Source organism: Lissotriton helveticus, chromosome 2_1 (assembly GCF_964261635.1).
Source record: "Lissotriton helveticus chromosome 2_1, aLisHel1.1, whole genome shotgun sequence".
Lineage (NCBI taxonomy): Eukaryota > Metazoa > Chordata > Amphibia > Caudata > Salamandridae > Lissotriton > Lissotriton helveticus.
Window position 1 is genome coordinate 1002722020 of NC_136059.1, and position 16686 is coordinate 1002738705.

The window sequence follows — 16686 nt, forward strand, 5'->3', positions numbered from 1 at the left end:
AGGCTAATGCCCCAATGTGCCCGCAGGGGGGGGGGGGTCAGGCAGAAAGCCTACTAGACACCAAGGTTTTTTTTTGAGCAAATGTTACTTAGGGTAGGGGTTGCCAAAAACTGGCATTGCAATGACCCCACCCTAATAAAATTTTGCCCCAAATAATCCCTGGTGTCTAGTGAGCTTTTTGCACCCCCAGGGCGCAGGAAGGCTATATTTTTGCGGGGGAGAGGGTGGGGCATGCCCATTTTGGGCAGCTCCCACCCTAATTCAGATTTGCCCCAAAATAACCCTGGCGTCTAGTGGGCTTTTCACCCGCCCTGGGGGTGCAGATTGGGGGCTACAGCCCCATCCCTGAAAAATGGTGCAAAAACAAAATCCTTAGCGTTTAGTGGGCTTTCTGTCCCCCCAGAGTGGGGGCGCTTGCCCCATCTGCCCCAAAGACTGTAATTTTGTGGCCGCAAGTGTGGGGGCATCGGCATGCCCGTTTTGGGCAGCAACCACCCCTAATAAATATCCCATAAAAAATCCCTGGTGTCCAGTGGGCTTTCTACCCCCTTCCCCCGGGCAGAAAGGCTGTAATGGTGGCGGGGGTGGGGACATTGGCGTGCCAGTTTCAGGCAGCCCCCACCCTAAAAAAAAGGTGCAAAAATAAAATCCCTGGTGCTTAGAGGGCATTCTGCCCCGGGTGCTGCTGCCTCATCTGTCCCCCAGTGGGGGCAGAAAGGCTGTAAGGGTGGCGGGGTGGGGGCATTGGCAGGCCCATTTCGGGCACCCCCCAAAATGGTGCTAAAACAATATTCCTGGCGTTGAGGGGGCTTTCTGCCCCGGGGCGGCAGATTGGGGGCTACTGCCCCATCCCCCCCAGGGGCAGAAAGACTGTAATTTTGGGTCCATGGGGGTGGGGGCATCGGCATGCCCCTTTTGGGCAGCCCCCACTCCTAATACATATCCTATAATAAAATCCCTGGTGTCTAGCGGGCTTTCTACCCCCTGGGGGGCAGAAAGACTAATTATGCCAAAATGAACATGGGGGAGCAAAGGCCCTTGCCCAAGGGCCCGCATCCCCCTTCCTGGTGCCTAGTGGGTGGATCTCTGCTTGGTAATCCCCAAGCAGGGATCCACTAGGGAGGGTTACCATTGGAAAGGGGAGATTCTACCCTTTCCAACTATACCTCTCCTGAGTTTCTACGTGCTCAGGGGGCTGAGATAGCCCCCTGAGCACGTTGAAACTGAAATGAGCCTCTTAGCTCATTTCAGTTTCGGTTTCACTGAATTGTCAGCGCAACGTGTGTGCTGATCATCATTTCAGGGAAACCAGGAGGGGGGGGGAGGGGAGGGCTCAGGAGCCGGGGAAGCTCTTTCCCAGCTCCCGAGGCTCTTTTGGTATAAAGGAAATCCCTCTGTGGCCCGCACTAGAGGGATTTCAAGTGCAATGTTTCATAACGAGATGGGCTCGTCATGAGCACACGGGCACTGTGTGCCATGATGAGTCCAGCTCGTCATGAGCATGCAAGGGATTAACTGATGGAATGGAAGGAAACTCCATACTTAGTTCTATCACTGCATGATCTGATATATGAATGGGCAAATAATTTTCTTGACCTGATCTACTTCTAGACGGTCCATAAATATATAATCGATCCTAGAGTACTGACCATTCTTTTTACTAAAAAAAGAATAGTCCTCTACATCGCCCTTTTTCTTTCGCCATACATCACATAAATTTAAATTATCTAGCATAGCAAAAACACAAGCTCCAACTCGAGGCGCATTGATTGAGTGCGGGGTGAGGATCTATCCAGCTCATTATTCATTAATACATTGAAATCCCTGCCAATTATCAATGGGGCCTCAAACTCAAGCAAGTATGAGCATAGACTGTTTGAGAAACTAACCTCGTCCTCATTTGGACTATAGTAACCAGCCAGCGTGTAGGTGTTAGCATGGGTTTTTATCTCTGCAACCACCCAACGCCCTTTGGTATCCACCTGGGTTTTAACCAGTTCAATTCCGGATTTTCTTTAATAACTATTGCAACTCCTTTTGAACAGCATTGCTGTTCTGTAGCTATCACCTTATTTACCCATTTCTGTTTATTGAATAGTGCCAGCCACCAGACTTCAGGAGATGTATCTCCTGGTGGATAAGAATGTTCGTAGAGGTGTTTTTCAGATATTCTAAAACCAAACTCTGTCTCCTTTTAACTCTCAATCCATTTACATTTCAACATAGTATGCTAAAATCCTCACTTCCTATTGCCAATTTTCTATCCCCCATCTTCAGTCTTTCTAATTTTTCTGCTTTCAGTAATATCGGCTATATCAAGAGGACGCTTTTTCCATCTTTTCTTCCTTTTTATCCCTGTGCTCTCCAACATGCTCCCCACCACCATCCGAGTGACTTCTCACTGTTAAGCCCCCAGGGGGTGCGGGTTTGGAGCTTGATAATATATCTTGCTTCCAGCTGTGGCAACAGTTTTACCCTATCTCCTCCTATCCCTTTTACTGGAACTTGGTCCAGATAGAAGTAACACACCTTGTCACTTCTGGAGTCATGGGCTTCCGCAAAGTGTCTAGCCACTGGATATAAATTATCATCATTGGTGATTGGCCGTGTGGGCTCCAGCATATGTTTCTTTGCCGGATGAATCGTACTATGAATATACTGGAGACCACACGGGCAAACCAGACAATACACCACAAAATTGGTGTTACAATTGAGAAATGTGCTCATAATGTGTTTGACTTTCTTGCCTGGGACTCCATACTCCAATTTTGTAGTGATAATGCTGAGGCAGGTAAGTGGGAATATGCTACATTTATTGACTGTACATATCCACAGCTTTCAGAGAAAATCAAGTAGCCAACTTTTACATTCAAACCGGAACATTCCGTAATCTAGGAAACTGCATCACAATCACTGTAAGTAAATGCTGACATTATCTAGTGCAAACAGGCCAAAAGCAAAAGCCCCATCCCAAACAAGGGAAGTGTCCACCCTCCAGTGCCAGTGATGCTTCGGTGATCATCCACTTGACATCAAATTTAGCACAGAACATCAGGTGTCCAGCGCAGTCTCTGGAGGCCACCACACTGTCAAGCTCTGTTGCTCTTACGACCTGTTTATTGATGCAGTGCACTAATTATTGTTTAAGCAGCAAGTATTGAGCACATTTTCCCCCAAAAATCCCTGGGGTCTAGTGGCCTTTTTGCCCCCCTGAGGGGAGAGATTGGGGGCTACTGCCCCATCTGGTCTTCTCCTGTGTCCCTCCAGCTTCTTCTTGGGTGCAGCATGTCGATGGTGACATACCAGTAATAATAGAGGAAAAAGATCCACTCCACCACTTTGGCTGGATTCTGCAATGTCACACTCCTTTTTTGGCTTTGCATGCCAATAGTGATTTAACAGCCTTTGGCAATACTGGAAGACCCATTCCAATACTCACGTTGGCTCCTGTGTAGCTCCCATGCTAGTTTTCATTACTGAGCTGGGCTTTCCAGTTGGGCACAGCGGCTGGACTCGTCTGGCCAGCCCCCTACTGCAGGGATACCTTCTATTTCAGTCTCTCTGCCAAGCCAGGAAGGCTCTGGTATCACGGCAGACCAACAGATTCTTCAGCAGCTTGTTGCTAGCTTTCCAGATAAGACTGGCATTCAGCAACATCAGTCCTGGGTCTCAGGAATGCCTCTAATACTCTGTGGAATACCACCTCCTTAATCAGCAAGAAATCTGGAAACAAAACGGGAAGTTCAGTCATTACTTTGCATGAGAGCCTCTGTATACTGAAGGAAAAGTGAATACTGCACATCGGTAATGCCTTACATAATCTTACTAAGGTGAATATTGCATGGAACCTTGCTTTCGTATTTAATGTCCCACTGCCATGCGGTTTTAATATTGTGCTAGTATTGGGGCGTGGCCAACAGCATGGCCGGTTAGGACGTGCTGAGACTGAGCTCCCGCCGAGCTGCCTCAAGATCCGACTTTCTAACGAACCTGATCGTCACCAAAACGCAGGCAGAGGTACCAAAGGTGTCCGGTACCTACTGAGAGCGAGAATCGTACAGAGAATTGCACCCGGGAAGGAGCAAAGTGGTCCGGAATCGCCCGCTCGCACGCCGGACTACACCAAGATGGCGGCTGCCAGCACGAGTGCGAGACGAGCTCCGTGACTGCGGGAGCTGGGCACCCGGGCGCGACTGGAGGAAGGTGGGCGGCTGTATCCCTGACTATATACACCGCGGACTGGCGCCTGCATCGACCGCGCTTTCCCGGCGGAGGTCAGACACCGTAAGGAGACCTACACCAAGATGGCGACCGGAGTGCGGTGGGAACATCAGAGGTGTTGAGCCCTGCGACCCGGTCTCCGAACGCCCAGACACACGGAATCCGGCGCAAACGCTGGTGGGGCGAGGCGGCCATCGGAGGGACCCGTGGGGAGCCCCCCCTGCATTATCGGCGGCAACAACTGGGAAACGGTAGACTGGCCCCGCCCACTACCTTGAGCACAGTCGAACCCCAACGAGGTCCGGTCCCCGGGCAATGACAGAGTGAGTGCACGGGAGCCGTTTTTTCCCCTGGACTGTTCGGTGTGTAGGGGTGGGGGAGACCAGCGAGGCCCGAGGCCTTCCTAATCCGAGGGGCAGTCAGGCAGGAGTGTCCCAGTGGTCCGGGGGCAGTGGAAACTGCTGGGGAGCCGGTGATTCGACAACGGAGGTGGCGCCCCCGAGTGAACCCAGACGCCACTGGCCTGACACATGAAGAGAGGCGCCGGGACCCCCAGGGCAAACACGGACTGGGATCTGAGCAGTATTCTTGGGGGGATTTGGGCCTCCGACACCCTACGGAGCCCGGGAACAACTTTAGCCCATAGACCACCAGCACGTGGGAAGACAACGGACTGGACCACCGCTACTCATCATGGGCAAGAGGGAGACATTACCGAAAGGACCAAAGCAAGGCCCGATGGATAACTACGCTGCACCGCGCCAGGCGGTGAATGGACTCCCGGCGGCCCCGGGCCCGCGCTTGAATACAGACCTGCTCATGGAGGCCATCCAGGCGTCGCGTACCGACATACAGGAGTCGACAGCGGCATTGGAGACCAAGATCGGCGAGGTGGGGTCGGAAGTAACACTCCTGCGACAGGATTTTCGGAATCTATCAGAAAGGTTCACCAACGCGGAGACGCGGATGGGTGAGGCGGAGGACTCTATCACTGCCTTGCGTAGAGACATGACGGAACTACAGGCCTCGCATCGCCAACTCCTCTGGAAAGTAGATGACGCCGAAAACAGGGCACGCCGCAACAACTTGCGCTTCGTAGGTTTTAGAGAAGGATGCGAGAAGTCCGACATGGTGGCCTTTCTGAAAACATGGCTGGTGGACACTTTCCCGGAGGCGCAATTCTCAAACTGTTTCGTAATAGAGAGGGCGCTCCTTGCCAAACCACCAACAGGAGCACGGCCGCGTCCGATCATTGCACGCTTCCTGAATTTTGCCGACAGAGACTTGATTTTGAGAGAGGCAAGGAAGCTGGGAGAGATCCGCTTTGAAAATACGCACATCATGATTTTCCCAGACTATAGCCAGGAGGTACAGAAGCAGAGGCGATCCTTTGATGCAGTGAAGACGAAACTGAGAGACCAGAAAATCGCCTATATGCTACTGTTCCCGGCGAAACTTAAGGTGCTCTTTAATGGACAGACCCTCTTCTTCACACACCCGGAGGACGCCTGGCAGTGGCTGGAGGAGCGACCGATCCTAAACAGCAGGGAGATAGCCAATCGGGATCTGCTGGACAGGTCCGTGAGAAATGCCACCCACTGGGAAATCCCTAAGGCGCAGAGACTGAAGGCTAGAAGATCCAAGAGGCGGACCCCAATGACACCATATGGGGGTCAAGACACAGGATCGGTGCGAAGGGGGCGCTCGGCCTCACCAAACGGGGCGATTGGCTCAGGATCACGATTTGCAGCACTGCGCATCACGGCCCGCTCGGAGGGTGAAGACGACGAGGTACTAGACTGTCGCACATCGGGCGGAGAAGAGGAGGAGGAAGAGGGACAATCTGATCACCCACTGGTACAAGAGATCCGTGTACTGGAACAGGACTTGTCAGGACAGCACAGCGCACCAGAATCTGAGATTCCGGACTCTAAATCATGAACGGATGCGGACCCGCAGTTAGGAAGAACCGGGCATCCAATTGCAATGAGGTGTGGACAGACTCTCTGATACCTGACGGTTCCATGGGACTGGAATGGCAGCTGGTCGCAGGGAAGCACGCAAGTTGGCACCCCCTTATGTTTTGTTCTGCACTTTTGTGGTGTTTTTGAGAGTTTGTAAGGGAGGGTATAGTGGGTGGGCGACAGGCCTACTCCTACTGAAAGTCATGTCCCGCTTAGGGGCACATCTGGAAGGGGAGGGAGGTGGGGAGGGGGAGGGGGGGAAGGGTTTTCTAGTTTGTTGGGGTGGGGGTGTGGGTAGGAAAACAAGTTGGGGACATTGGGGGAGATGTTGGTTACGGGAACACTCATTGGGAAACAGTCAGATGCACGAGAATCAACGTTGTCGCAAACAGCTGCTATGGTCTCCTACTGACCTCCAGACGAGCAACACAGTATGGCAGATACACTAACGACTACTGAGAGAACTCAGAGGGGGATCTCCATTCTGACATGGAATGTTAATGGATTGGGGTCCAAAATAAAGAGAGGATTGGTAAACTCATACATCAAAAGGGTCGCCCCAGACCTTGTCCTCCTACAGGAAACACACCTTAGGGCAGGAAAATGTACGTTCATAGCGAGGGGGAGATATAAAGTCCTGACTCACGCGGGCTATATGTCAGGAGCCAGGGGAGTCACAATCCTAATTAACAAAACACATCCCTTTACCGTCACACGCTCATGGTGTGATCCACAGGGTACATACGTGGGAATACAGGGGTCGTGGAATAGACTGAACATGACAGTTATCTCAGTATACGCCCCGCCAAAACTCCAATCGCGCACACTCAGAGAAGTAGCATCCATCCTATTGGACACGGCAGACACGATGCAAATAGTGGGGGGGGACTTCAATGACGTCATGTCGGAAGAATTAGACCGTTCAGGTGCAACACGCAGAGGGGGGACGCAAACGGCATTGGCAAACTACATGGCGGAGATGGGACTCACCGACACATGGCGATGGCGACACCCGACACAGGAGACGTTCTCCTTTTACTCAGGGGCCCATAAAGCCTTCTCCAGGCTACCTGGCGGAGGGAGATGAGTTCACCTACAAAGCAAGGGGGATATCAGATCACTCACCTCTGTATGCACACTTAGGGAAAAACACGGTGAGGCGAGAGACAGAGTGGCGCTTGGCAGCATGGGACCTACAAACCCCCGAGATAACACGCGGACTGAGGGCGGATATAAAGGTGTATGTGGCAGAGAACAAGGGTTCAGTAGACTCCAATATTACCTTCTGGGAGGCCATGAAACCGGTGTTGAGGGACAGAATCAGAGGGAGACTAAGGGATGAACGCAATAAACAGCACAGGGAGGCTGCAGGGCTAGAAACTGAAATCCTAGCGCTAGAAAGGGAATACCATGTACACAAAGGGGAGGGCATACTGAGGCGGTTGCAAGACAAACAAAGGGAGTATAGACAACTGGTCTCTAAGGAGGCAAATACACAGTCGCTAGCAACATTGCACCGCCTATATGATGTAGGTGACAAATCAGGCAAACTTCTGGCATGGCTTGGCAGGAAAGAACGAGCAGCAAGGTGGGTGGAAAAAATCAGGAGAGATGGGGGAGACATGGAAACTACAGACAAGGGCATAGCAGAGGCGTTCGCACTCCACTATGAGAATTTCTATAGAGGCAGAGACCTCGGAACAGTTGACGAGGCCCTACAATATATGGAAAATGTGGACATCCCATTGCTGGATGCAGAACTCAGCGCCCCACTGGAGGCGGATATCACAGTGGAGGAGATTAGTATAGCCATAAATAAGTTAAAAACGGGGAAAACACCGGGACCCAACGGGTTTCTGGCGGAATTCTTTAAAAAAACGGCCGACTTGCTGACACGTCACCTGTTGGCCTTATATGTTGAAGCTTACGAGATAGGGACACTCCCACGAGACCTAACATTGGCGACCATAGTACCGATACACAAACAGGGCAAGCCAGAGGAGGATTGTGCCTCATACCGCCCCATCTCACTGCTGAACATGGAGGTGAAAGTGCTGGCCACGATTCTAGCGGCACGTCTCCGGACAGTCGTTCCGGACCTTATACACACAGACCAATCAGGGTTTCTGCCGGATAGAGCGACAAAGCTCAACCTCCGGCGGACGCACAACTGGCTTCAAGAAGTGAAGGATAGGACGGACCTGCACTGGTTCCTGTCCTTGGACGCTGAAAAAGCGTTCGACGCAGTACACTGGCCCTTTCTCATGGCGGTGTTGAGGCGGTTTGGTTTTGGTCCACACTTCCAGAAATGGATAGGGCTGCTGTACACGGCACCGAAAGCGCGGGTACGAGTAAATGGATGGTTATCATGTGAATTCCATGTAGAGAGGGGCACCAGACAAGGATGCCCGCTGTCCCCGCTACTCTTTACGCTCACGATAGAAATATTGGCTGCCAGAATTCGGCAAAACCCAGGGATCCATGGTTTCACGTGGAGTGATTCAGGGGAGGCACAGGAAAAAGTTTCATTATATGCCGACGATGTATTACTGTACATTACGAAACCCGAGGTCTCAGTAGGGACATTGTTCAGAGAGTTAGAGGGCTTTGGGGCGATGGCAGGCCATACCATCAACTGGCACAAATCAGTCTTGTATACGCCGCAGGGACCAGTGACAGAAGTGACGCTACCGGACCGTTTACTCACTACCGCGGAGGGGTTCCAGTACCTTGGGGTCTATATCACTCTGGACAAGAAGCTCTCGTTTCAGACTAACGTGGAACGAATAATGAAAGAGGCAGTAGATGATATGACGAGATGGAGGCAGCTACCGCTCACCCTACTGGGTAGGGCGGCGATGTACAAAATGATTACCTTACCCAAATTCCTCTACGCACTTCAGAATGAATACTACCCGCTCCCGACTAACGCGATCACCAAACTCCATGCAGACCTGCGATCATTCCTATGGTTAGGCAAACAACCACGCATCGCACTCCAAACACTCCAACGACACCAATATAATGGAGGGATCTCACTGCCGAACCTGGAGGCATACTACTGGGCGGAACACTTGACCCCCATAAACGACTGGTTACATACACCAGCGGACCACCCGACGTATGCATTAGAAAGACATAAATTGTCCACACACAATATACTTCACTACTTGTATGGGGGGAGGGCAGGGAGGAAGCTCCTGCCCGCTACCATGATCACGATTCGAGCATGGACACGGGCCACGAGATCCACGGGGTGGGAGAAGAAACTTACACGCCAGACACCACTATGGCACTGCAACTGGTTCAAGGAACTTCAAAAACTGAAAGGCTTCCAAAGGTGGGACGACATAGGGATATCTACTATCGGGGACGTGATTAGGCAAGGTGAGCTGAAGACTTTCGCAATGTCACAGGCAGAGTTTGGATTACATCACACACAACAGTACAAACACTTGCAGCTAGTACATGCTTGGAAAGCACAGAAGATATCACTACAAGATATACCGGAATATTCACCCCTAGAAGGAAGACTCTTACAGGAACAAATAATACACCAGGCAGTGTCCCTCACATACAAAACACTCACAAATAATATGTTTGGGAATTTGGCGAAACTCAGGGGAGTGTGGGAGGCGGAAGTGGGGCAATTAGAAGATTTAGACTGGGAGCTGATCCTGATGCACCCCCGAGAAGTAGCCATTAAGTCACGGCTAAGGCTGATTCAATTGAATGTCCTGCACAGGACGTACTTTGATAGGAGATGTCTCCTCAAGATGGGAAGGATAACAGACGACACATGTCTTCGTTGCAGGGCCGAACAAGGGGACTTCTACCACACTATCTGGTCCTGTGCGGAGATTCAAACGTATTGGTCTCACATCTTTACGGAATTGGGGGAGGTACTGGGAGTAGAGCTGACACTGGACCCGAAACTGGCACTACTGGGAATGGTGACTGAAGTAGACCTGCCGCGCCCGCATATTATTTTCCTGGTGCTGGCATTAGTAGTGGCGAAAAGGGACATTGCAAAATACTGGGGGGCAGCGGAAAGGCCGGAAGTAGAGGAGTGGAGGAGAGGGTTGGACCTCTATATGGCTGCAGAACGAGTGACGTACAAAGCGAGAGGCTGTCCCAAAAAATTCCGAAAGGTATGGGGTAAATGGAGACAATACCATGGCCTAGAAGCCGGGCACTTGGGAGGTGCCTCATAGACGAACAGAGAGCAGTGGCGGGAGTGGGAGACCACCCGATAATGATATATGCTCGGTAGCAGACTGGAACACTGAGAACTTAGAGACACCACACATGTAAGGTGATATACAGTAACATGGGGAGGGAGACAAGCATCAGTAGAGTAGGCACAAATGGCACTGATGGACTAGTGGCACTTACTTTGATGGACATGTGATCGGACTGTTACCACGTTGAGGGGGGAAGCCAACCAGTTTTGTAGATAGGGGGGGTGGGAGGGGGGGGAGTTGTGGGAGAAAAAGTAACACAAAAGCAGGTTTGGGGAGTTACGTGAAGAGCTCGCAAGTCAAAGAATAACTGCAAATTACTTAACGAAAACCATGTCGCCGCCCGGCCTCCGGGTTGTGGGCATGAAGGCTGTGGATATAGAATTATGATGTAAGTTTTCCCATGCTGAATATGAGCCTGATGCGACTGTATTCTTTTATACCTGCGCCAAAAAAAAAATATATATATATTGTGCTAGTATTCAAAATATAACAAAGTACCTTCATTGTATGTATTCTTGGTGGATCACCTTAGCCTCACAGTAACCTCATTTCTCCTCTAAATAAATGAAGACTAGAAAGCACCAATTTTCAAGAAACATTTTTAATATCACAAGTAAATAAGGCCTTATTGCTGTTCCGCTTCAATGTTATATAAAAATGTTGCCAAAGTAATGCAATTTAACTGCATCATGCATTTGCTCTTGCTTTGCAGAAATTACTTCCCTGTCCTTACACCTAGCAATGCTTGCCTTTGCGTACAAAGCTTGTATTTTATGCAACAGTAGTGTAGTTGACCAGAGCCATATCAGGGTATTGTGTGGTAAATCCAGGTGACTTAGGCACAGAGGCTGGACAGGACAGTCAGAAAACCGCAAGGATATTCCTGTTCCCTGACAATGATGGGTAGTAGGTCACACCAGCTCCACCCACCATCCAATTTAATAATGCCTTTTGTGATACCTGGTGAGTTCTGTCATCAATGTTTTTCACTTTCACATTGCTTTCTCTAATGCCTTTCATAGACTTGTTCAAAGTAGTGTCACAGTCCTGCCTTTGGCAGGTTTATGCTCCCTCACAAAATTCTGGCCAATCTCCAGCTAATGTTGTGGGTTTATTTAACCCAAATTGCAGTCCACATTTGATATAGTTGATTGCCTGGGCCAGATCTCAAGACATTTTTGACTGGTGCTATTAGAAGTCATCGGTGGTAATTAAGGCAGTAATTGAGGTTAAATGCATTCTTTCAATGTTGCTCGGATATGAGTTTACCTTAAAAAATGAAAAGACAAGAGAAGTTTGGCAAAACAGGAACAAATTGGTTTAATTGAACGCAGCGGCCGGGAGAGTATCGACAGAGTAGCATCTGAAGAAAGTCTTTCGTTGTACAGAAATTCTGGCAGACCATTTATACTGTTTGTGATGTACAATAAATCAATCTGGCATTCTTGGCCTAGTCATAAACCAGTACAACCATCTGATAAGGGGGACACAGGTGGCTCTCGATCTTGGGAAGAGCTAGTGTGGGCCAGTGCGTGTCCAGATGTCTGGCGTGGGGAGCACGTGACCACTATAATAAAACGAAGATATCTTGTCTTGAAAGAAAGTCTTTATTCAACACCCACCAGAAAGCTGCAGCAAGCATAACAACTGACACTCTGGCACAGCTTAAGTAAACACGTTCTCAGCTGATGTCAGTCGCATTCTTAACAGACAATGCTAAACTTAAAGGGCAAGTTACAACACATCTCCCTTTAATAATAATATAAACAAAATGTGAGAAAGAAATAAAGGAAAATAATCATAAAATAAGATAGGAGGAGGAGACAAGAAGGAAAAAACAATTCACAACAATTACTTATGGTAATAGTCTTGTAAATACGATGGTGACCTCTTAGCTCTGGTATTGCGAGTAAGAGGATCAGAACAAACCTTGTTGTTAATTCACTGAGAGAGATCATTTTGTGACAGACTGGTCTGAGATTTCAATTTTTAATGAGAATGACCACCTTAAAGTTTGCATTGAGACAGAGGTTGAGACTTAACATACTCACCCCCTTCGTACATTTTGTCAAACGAGACATGCTCCAAACATCCCCACCAGCAAGCATAACAACATTGTTCATAACTTTGATAATGCGCCTTGGGCCAAAATATTTGACTCACCTTTGGGTGACCAGACTGCTTTTTTTACAAATACAAGATCACCCACTTTCCAAACTAATTTTCTTGCCCCCATTTTGATATCAAACCTCTGTTTATAATTGTTTTGATATTTTTGCACTCTTCAATTGTTTACAACACAACCCCTATCCTTTACACTCAAACACAAGATCCAGTTTAGAACCAGCTGTCCTACCCTTGTTTTTTTAATGGAGAACAACCTGTCACATTGTTGGGAGTATTCCTGTGTGCCAGTAATTCCTCTCTGAGTATGGGTTTAAACGGAACTCTCATCTATAAAGCAGTCTGGGCAGAGACTCTAACCTATCTATTCATGCTCTCGACCAAACCATTAGCCTGGGGGGCATAAAGAGCAGTTATGTGATGGTTAATCAATAGATCCTTAAGGAAATCCGACATCTTTTGAGAAGTGAACTGTACTCTGTTATCTGAAACAAGGATATCAGGAACACCCTCGCATGTGAAGGCATCCTTGAGAAACTCCATAATATTTTTTGTCACTACAGAACTCATGCAAGAAGCAGAGACCCATTTGGAAGTATAATCAACAAGGACAACAACAAATCTCTCAGAGGGAGTTAAAGTGTCAAATGGGCCAACTATGTCTACTGCGAGTTTAGACCAGGGACGTTCAGGTATGGCAATAGGAGAAAGAGAATTAGTCCTCACCTTCCTAGATTTGTAATTTCCAGCACAAATGGTACAATCCCTGACAATTTCTTCAACATGGTGGTCAACCTCCGGCCACCAATAAGATTCTCTGACTCTTGCCTTTGTAAGACTGCGGCCAAGGTGCCCTTCATGTACAAGATTGATGATTTTTTCTCGCATCAGAAACAGGGGTATGAATATATCACCCTGTGAAAGCTCACCTTGCACAATGTTCAATTTGTCGCCAACATTCCAGTAACCCTTAGCACATTCAGGAACCTCTTTTAAAGAGGGCCAACCATTAACAGTAAAATCCATAACCGGTCCCCTAGCTTTATCACTTACAAAACAATTTTGCCATTCTTCTTTGTTGAGAGCTGACTCTTTCACCCAAGAAACATTTAGACATTCAGGATTGGTAGCAACATAGTTTTGCAAAGGCATTCTAGATAGGAAATCTGCCGGAATATTTTTAAGTCCAGGCAAATATTCCACACAAAAATTATATTCCCAGATCCCCTCAATCCACCTCTTGATTCTCAGAGTGGTGCTCTCAAAATTCATACAGGAAAACATGTGCACAAGGGGCTTGAGATCAGATCTAACTAAGAATGTCAAACCCCACAAGTAAAATCTAAAGTGATTGATGGCCCATGAGCAGGCCAGGGCCTCGCTTTCAATCAGTGAGTAACGCTCCTCTGTTCCTTTCATTGACCGGGAGGCAAAACCAATGACTCTTTCACTGCCATCCACCATCTGAGATAGAACAGCCCCTAAACCTCACACACTGGTGTCTGTGGTCAAGAAAGTCTTTTTGTGTACATCAAAATGACCTAACATTGGCATCCGTGCAATTTATCTTTTTACCTTTTTAAAAGCATTAACACAATCATCAGTCCAATTGAAATCAGCACCCTTTTTCAAAAGAAGTCTTAGAGGTTGCATTACACTGGCAAAATTGTACACAAACTTTGAATAATATTTGGACAGTCCAAGAAAAGATTTAACTTGATCTTTGTTGGAAGGAGGTGGTGCCTGTAGTATTGCTTCTGCAAGGTCAATCTTTGGGCTGATGCCCTCACCAGAAATAGAATGTCCAAGATATGACACTGAATTGACCCTGAATTTGCACTCCTCACTCTTTAAGGTGAGTCCCTGTTCCTCCAACCTAGATTAGACATAGAAAAGGACTTCATCGTGCTTGGCCCTATCTTGTCCATGGACAAGAATGTCATCCTGAAAAAATAGTACAGAATCGATACCTGACAATACATTTTTCATTACTCTTTGAAAACAAGCTGCTGCACTTGCTAAACCAAATGGCATCCTGATGACTCTATAAGCACCTAAAGGGGTTAAAAAAGAGGTTAAAGGTCTTGAATCTTCATGGAGCAGAATCTGATGGTATGCTGCTGATAAATCCATAACGCTAAACAAACAAGCACCTCCTAATTTTCTCAAGGTTTCATTGATATTTGGCAGTGGTTGCCTGCCAACCCAAATTTAGTTATTTAAGCTTCTTAAATCCACACACATCCTAATTTTAGTTCCTTTCTCCTTAGGGGCCAAAACGATGGGAGCGAGCCATTCTGAGGACTCTATTTCCTCAATAACTCCCAATTTGAGTAGTCTGTCATTTTCTTCCTGAAGTGGTTTCATCATGAGGTTAGGCACCTTCCTTACCCTGTGCACAACTGGTTTTGCATTATTTTTAAGAATTATTTTATGGGTGAACCCATTCAGAAGACCATGCTCTCCACTGAAAACTCCAGGAAATTTCTCTATGATGTCCTGAACATCACTTGCTCAGGTGCATTTGGGTTCAAAACAATGCCAAGGTCTCTTTGGTGACGCCAACCTAAGAGATTATCACTACGCTTCGCAACATTCATTTTACCCACCGTTTCTCTACCTTTGAACACAATAGACTGTATAGAATATCCTATTAAGTCAATGGTTTGTCCTCCATACCCTACAGGGTTAATGTCAGGTGCCAAAAGTTTTATTTTGTCGGTCCCAAAGGTGGAATACAAAACGTGTCACTTATCAGAGTATACAGGGAACCATAATCGGCTAAAACTGGAACAATTTCATCTGCAATGCACACATCACATTTAGGCATAGTCACACTATCAGAGTCCACTGACTTTACATCATTAACAGGTTCAAGCGTGCCATCAGTGATACAGTGAATTGCTTGTTCGGAAAATTCTTCATCATCAACTAAGTTCACTTTGGTATTCCTACACATTCGGGCATAATGCCCTTTTTTCCCGCAATTTCTGCAATTTGTACTCCTGGCAAAGCAATTTGGGAAATTAGGCCCATGGTTTTGACTTCCACACCTGGGACATTTGAACTTACCTTCCTAGTTTGAATTAAAACTAAACTTCTGTCTGTCAGGCTTGCTAAAACTTTTCTCCTGCTTCATATTTGCTTTTGTTAACAGTGCGGTACAAAAGGGGGTGGTGATGGACGGAGCATCTGAACCAATCAAACACTCACACCCAGTCAACAGATCTGGGTTTAAGGCACAAGGTCAGATTGATTTGCATATGGCCATGTCTGAACTGGGGTGGCAAGAACGGTGATGGATTAAACCCAGATCTGTTGACTGGGTGTGAGTGTTTGATTGGTTCAGATGCTCCAACCATCACCACCCCCTTTTGTACCACTTTGTTAACAGTTGCAACTTGGATTTTAGATGACATATTCTCATGGCATTCTTTGTTTATGTTGGCAACAGGGTCAACATGGGTTGTGCTTTTGCGTATCTCTTTGACCCAGAGGTGTGCTCAACGCTCTCTACAATGGTTATGGCCTCTTTTAAATTAGGATTTTTTGATAGCAACTTTTCTTGAATCCTTGGATCATTTGTGCAGCGCACAAGTTGATCACGAATAAGAGAGTCAGTCAGCTGTTCAAATTCACATGTTTGTGCCAATGACTTTAGGGCAGCTACGTAGTTGCCAACTCTATCTCCTTTTGCTTGTACACGCATACAAAATTTGTGTCTTTCCATAACTACATTTAAACGTGCTCCAAAATGTTTTTCTAGTAATAGGATACTCATTTCATAGACATCGTTTGGTTCTCCTGCCCCTCTACCTATGGGTATAGCATCTAAACTGTCATAAATGTTTCTCCTTTCAATGCCAAGAATGTGTAATAATTAAAACACCCTGCTTCCTTGTAGCAGAGAATTTTTCCCCACCAATAGCAATAAGTTAGGAGTCAAAAAGCGGTTTCCACTTCTTCCATGGAAGGACAGGTTCACCTTGTTCACTTAAAAATTTAGTTGTTGACTCCTACCAGTGGCCGTCATGCTGAAAGTGAAAATAACTTAACAAGCTAATAAAACAAGCTAATATAATAATTTAAAATAACAATTTAACATAAAGAAGAAAAATAACAATCTAACTCAA

The 16686-nt window shown here is 47.4% G+C and overlaps 1 protein-coding gene across 1 annotated transcript in view; it reads left to right on the forward strand.

Moving 5' to 3' along the window:
• Window positions 1-16686, forward strand: part of LOC144818400 (cytochrome P450 1A1-like) — a 228540-nt gene that overhangs the window by 111793 nt on the left and 100061 nt on the right. The window lies entirely within an intron of this gene.